This window comes from Pseudocercospora fijiensis, assembly GCF_000340215.1.
Source record: "Pseudocercospora fijiensis CIRAD86 unplaced genomic scaffold MYCFIscaffold_1, whole genome shotgun sequence".
Lineage (NCBI taxonomy): Eukaryota > Fungi > Ascomycota > Dothideomycetes > Mycosphaerellales > Mycosphaerellaceae > Pseudocercospora > Pseudocercospora fijiensis.
The window spans coordinates 1,315,260-1,321,259 of NW_006921532.1; positions in this window are offsets into that span (position 1 = coordinate 1,315,260).

The window sequence follows — 6,000 nt, forward strand, 5'->3', positions numbered from 1 at the left end:
ACGCATCGCGTAGGTCAATCTTCGTATACTAGTCTAATCTAGTTAATCGGTCTTACATTTCTTCGATGTTCGGTAGTAGGTACCGATTCTTAATTATAATGTCGTTAAGTCGTCTAAAATCGACTACTAGCCGTCCTTCGTCTAATCCGGCTTTCGGAACGAACATTACTAGTAAGGCTGCCGAGGATGTCGACTTCCGTATCTAGCCTTTTTCTAATTTCTCTTTTAGCTACTTATCTAGGGTTTTAAGCTCTTTCTTAGACATTGCGTATAAGGGTCCCTATAGAGGCTCTTTCCTAGGCTATAAGTGTATCTTATAATCCTATAGTTAGTGTTTAGGTAAGGCTGCCTTGCCTCTCTCCTCTTTAAAGAGTCGCTTCTACTTACTATACTCTTTAGGAATGTCTAGGTCCGAGATTCTAGTTTTATTCTTCGATAGCGTATAACTTCTATCCTTCCCGTAATTATTATTATAACCCTCCTAACCTAACGGTAGTGTCGATCCGGGTTGAATACGGTTCTCCGTAATTCCTATCGACGTAAACGTCTTACGAATCGCCCTACGTTTATTAATCTCATCTGCCTGCGAACGCTGCCGCTATACAGGTTAAATGCCGATTATATAGTCGTATTCCTTAAATGTAAGTACTCCTTTTCTCTAGTCTACGACTAGGTTATGCTTTCTTAACTAAGGTATGCCTAATACAATGTTATAACTAGCTATATTAGTAATATCTAAGACAATCTCCTCGTAGTGCTATTAGATAGCTAGTAGTAACGGTATCGTTTCTCGTTCTATACTAGGTAGCGGTAACCTATCTACTACTATAAGTTTATACGCTCCTTCTCTTCTACTTCGGGTTGCGATTCCTCGGCTTTTAACGAATAATTCGGAGGCAAAGTTCCCGCTCGCTCTAGAATCTATTAATATACTCGTCGGGTGCCCGTTAACGATAACTTTTGTACGGAAGACTGCTATTAATGCTTAAGCGCTTTCGGTATTAAGGAACTCTCTTAGAACGCTCTAATCTAGAGAGTTGGTCCGTTTCCCGACTAATTAGTAGCCTAACGTTGTTCTAACTAGTTACGGATCCGTAGTCCTACCGTTCGTGCTTCTTCGGTATATAATTTTTCCTCGAGGGTATCGTTGTATATATCCTATCCCTACGCTACTATAGCCTTTCGGTATTGCTAATTTAATCGCTAGACCGTCTAACGTATATCTTAAGTAATAATCGTCCTTTCGTCGGATAGGACGTATCTATAGGGCGTAATTATACTTCCTATCGGTACTCGCTCCGTAATGAAGTTATAGTACGTATAGTCTATAGGTATCTAGGGGTGATTCTAGAATTTTGCCCGTAAGCTTATCTAGAAATAATCAAATTGGATAGGATCGACCTTCCGTTGTCTATTAACTTTTAGAAACATTTCCTCGTATTTGCGTACTAGATATAAGGCGATTATTCGCGCTACTATAGGTGTATCTATTGTAAACGTAAGGATCGTATCGTCGTTAATCCCGAATTCGTCTTTACTTTCTTTATTCGTAGTTTCTTCCTCGGTATCTAGACTTCCTTCTAAATCTTCTTACTATTCCTCCTCTTGCTAAGGGGACTCCGGTACTTCTAGGATAGCTCCTAACTCCTCCCCGGGAGGGAATAAAGCTTCCGGATCTCGGTTTTCTTTATCGTCGGTATCTAAGCAAGATTTATTAATCGTTTCTTCTTCTAACTAGGATTTCGTATCTTCTCGTACGAGTCGCCTAATCTAAGGGAAAAATCCTACTTCTACTTTAGTAGAATAATAAATTTAGCATTAGTCGTCGTAATAGAATCTCTAGTAAAGGGTTCTATATATAGGTTCTTGTCGTCGTACTATTATACAGATTTGTCGTAGCTCTTTCTTTACGACCTCTACGTAGGTCCTCGGCGCGTTATTAATAGAGTATAGCTCTACTACTATTCGGTAGCCTTCTCTACCCGAGTCCTTTCGTTGTATTATATTGAACTATTCGCGTCGCACTATATTCTTACCGCGGCAGTTCTATACTATATAGCCTTCCTTACTATACGTATAGCAAGTTAATCTTCCTACTTTCTTAAGCGAACTCTTGCCTTTTCTTCCTTTAATTGCTCGACCCTTCTAGGTAGCGTCTAGCTCTATTAGTTGCGTACCGTAGTAGTTGTTCCCCTTTAGTTTATCGTAGGTACTATAGTTTCGTCTATTATCGTATCTAGGAGTATAACTAGCTTTTCTAGAAGTCTTAGAATCGTAACGTCGTTCTAAAGCTCGTTTGTAGAGCCTATCGTCGAGATCGATCGTAACCTTAACTAATGTTCCTATATTATCCATTTTTCTACCGTCGCGTATAAGCTCGTCTTTAACGTTATCCTTAAGACCTCGCCGATATATTGTTATAAGAGCTTCGTCGTCCTAATCCGTAAGTTAGGCGTATTCCTAAAATTTAGCGGCGTAATCGGTATATAACCCCTTCTAAGTTAAATGTTAGATAACCCTAACTACGGTAGCAACTTCGTTAGAAGATCTAAAGACCTTCTTTATCGTACGCTTAAGATTTTCGTAGCTTGCGAAGATTCTATCCGAATTGTCGGTCCCGTTGCTATCTAGATAGGTCCTAAGAAATGGTTTAACCTAATGCTAAGCCCTGCCTTGTATAAACGTCGTTACGAAGACTAGCTTTAAGTTATCTTAAACCTAGTTAAACATAAAATATATATCTATCTAGCTAACCTAGGTATCGAACTTGTCTCGGTCGCCGTAATAGAAGTCTAGCTTTCCGATCTTAAGAGAATCGTTTCCGGTATAGGTTCCTAGTACATTACTAGTACTAGAGGTAGTACGTCGAGTACTGCCTATCTCGCTAGGGGCGGGAGTTCCCCTTCCAACTTGTAATAAGGCACTTATCCTAAGGGCGTTTAAAGTGTTACAGTTACTTGCGACAGATCGTTAAGTGACTTCTTATTACGTACAAGCCGAGGCTTCTTTAAAGAGGCTAATATAAGCGGGAGGCAGAGACAGAATAATTAGTATAAAGGTAATTCTAATTAGTAAGTAGGTAATATAAGTTGAACGCCTCGAGCTATAAGGGCATTCCGGCGTTCCTAAATACAAAGGAGATATCTTGTCTATAGTCGTAAGCGACGTAAGCGACGCTATCGCTCTCGACCGCTCCTATCGCTCCTAGTAAGATAGAGCGATAGCTTAGCCTACTAGTCTTAGCGTCGCTCTAAGATTATATAAGGACTCTAACTAATCAGATCCGTAACACATACTAATTACGTGTAGCCTCTTTAGCCCTAATATACGCTTCCCTTCTAAAGGCCGCGCCCTCGTAGCCGGTCTTGTTCTAATCTCTATCGCTACTAACTTAGTAGGTCTAATAAGCTGCTTAATCCGCGCTAAATTGAATACGCAACTACCGATTATATAACTATATTAAACCTTACCTTCTAATATAATATCTAACTCTAACTACGCTATCCTTATATATAATAAAGTAAAGGGATATAAAGCTACAAGAATTAAGGACTATCGACTAATTACAATACGAGCGTAACTTCCTTGCTATAATAGGTAGGTGTACGGGGTATTGTAGCACTGCCCCCGTTCTAAGTAATATCGTACCGAGTTCTCTACGTCTACTCTTAAAAGACCTAGAACTGTCCGCTTCCGAGGGTTGTCCGTTCCGAGGGATTGTTCTTATTATTATAAGGGCTATTATTGTTCGTAGTTTCGCTAGCCCTAATTAGTTAGGTTTAGTAGCCTTTAATTGTTAATCTTATCTTATCTTTCAAAAAACACAGCTCGTCTAGTTTCTATAGGTAAAGGCTATTGTAAGTGTAGTAGTAGAGGTTCGCCTCGCTTAATAGATTAGATAGATCGAGGAGTAACCTATTGTCCGCAAGATCGACCCCGGCTAGCTTAGCTCTATAGTTTTGCCCTTAGTTAGTTAGTCTATTAAGCTACTTAATCCTTTTAAGCCTTAATATTTTAACTTAGCCTCAAAGTTTTAATTAAACCTTTAATAGGCTCAATCTTTTAACTTAGTTAGTATAGTGCCTTAGGCTCGCAGTATAGGTAAGGTTGTCTTCGTAAGTATAGCGACAATAGCAAGTAATATTAATAATAGCGGCGCTAGTCGTCTTAGCGCCAACTTTACCTTACTTCTAATTTCCTTCTTTAACTAATAACAACTCGGCAACACCGTTACTAATATAGCTATATCCTTCCTTTCTTAAATAGTAACACACTCCGCAACACTGTTACTAATATAGCCGCGCCGGCCGCGCCGTCGTTATTATTACTATCGCTATTTACGCGCGCGCCGTCCTCGTAGATCGCCTAGGCCTTAAGGCCTCGATAGAATAAAGGAATAAGAGGGGGACCTATAGGGCGCGTTAGTAAAGAGGTAGAGTCCTTAAAAGAGCAGGCAATTAGTTAATTAACGCGTCGTAGCGCGCCTAGTATAGTCTTATTGTCCTAGTTTGCCGGCCTCTAATTAGTTAGCTAATAGCACCCCGGGGGTAGCATTGTCCTAGGCCTTAATAGTGACATTATAAGCTTTTGGCCTTCTTCTTGTTCTTTACGCTAGTCTAATACTTATCTAACAACTCGGTTATATCCTTAAAGGATCCTTTAGCTTCCTATAAGTCCTATTTAGGTAAATAGCCTTGCTACCTTAGGAGGTATTCCTTCTTGCCTTTCCTAGTCCGGTGCTATAGGATACGTTCTATAGACTACAGCTCTTCGCTATTAGCTAGTATATCCTCGGATTTAGTAGGTGCTTTATCCCCTTCGCGTAGGTAGTACGGCTTAAGGAGGGATATATAGAAGGTGTTATAGATAGTATAATAAGGTAGAAGCTATAACTAGTAAGCCTGTATGCCCTTAGCTTCTCGAATGCGGAATAGGCTAATATATCTTAGTGCGAGCTTAGGCCTTGTTTTACTATTAGGTAATAGGTATTTGCGGATACGGAGGTTCTTAGTGCTTAGTATAACTAGGTCGCCTTACTTAAAGGTTATTAGTATATAGTGTTTGTTATAATAGGTCTTTTAGTACTCTTAAGCCTTCGTTAACTTCTCGGCTATCTTAGTATAGATTTCTCGCATCTTTTGAACCCTCTTAATAGCTGCTAGTGTCTTAGGTGTTAGTACTTAACGCGCTTCCCTTTCCTTACGCTCGGCCTCGAGCAATAGGGGGTCTTATAGCATCGCAGCGTTCTAGCCCATTATAGCTATATATAGTAATACCTTAGTTAAAGAGTGGACACTGTTATTGTATACGAATTTAGCTAGTTATAGAAGGTTGACTAAGTCGTTAGGATTCTCGTTAATATAGCTGCGTAGGTATTGCTATAGAGTAGCATTCTGCCTCTCTGTTTAACCGTTAGTCTATAGATAGAAGGCTGTTAATAGCCGATGCTTTAGTCTCAGCTATAGGCATATTTCGCTCTAATAGTGCGATATGAATGTCGAGCCCCTGTCGGAGACTATCCCCTTAGGGGTTCCCTAATAGGTACAGAAGATGTTAGTCTATAGCGCCTCTGCTATATTAATAGCAGTCTAATCCTTGCGCGCCGGGATGTATCGAGCGCCTTTAGTAAATCGATCTACTACAATAAGGATAGCATTATATACGTCCTTGCTGCTCCTACGTTTAGTAGGTAGAAGGCCTATAATAAAATCTATTATAAGCTTAGCAAATAGCTTCTTTAGAACAGGGAGTAAAGACAACTCGCTAAATAGTAAGTGCTTTAGTGCTTTAACTCGTTAATATACGGTATACGTGTTTACGTAGTCCTTTATATCCCGCTTACTATTTAGCTAGTAGTATGTACGCGATAGTAGCTCGTACGACCTCTCTATACTATAGTAACCGGCAAGCTTACTATTATAGTGTCGCTTAAGAAGTTCTTGTCGGATCGAATGTTTAGCGGGGATATAGTATCTGCCCTTGAACTTTAAATAACCTTTA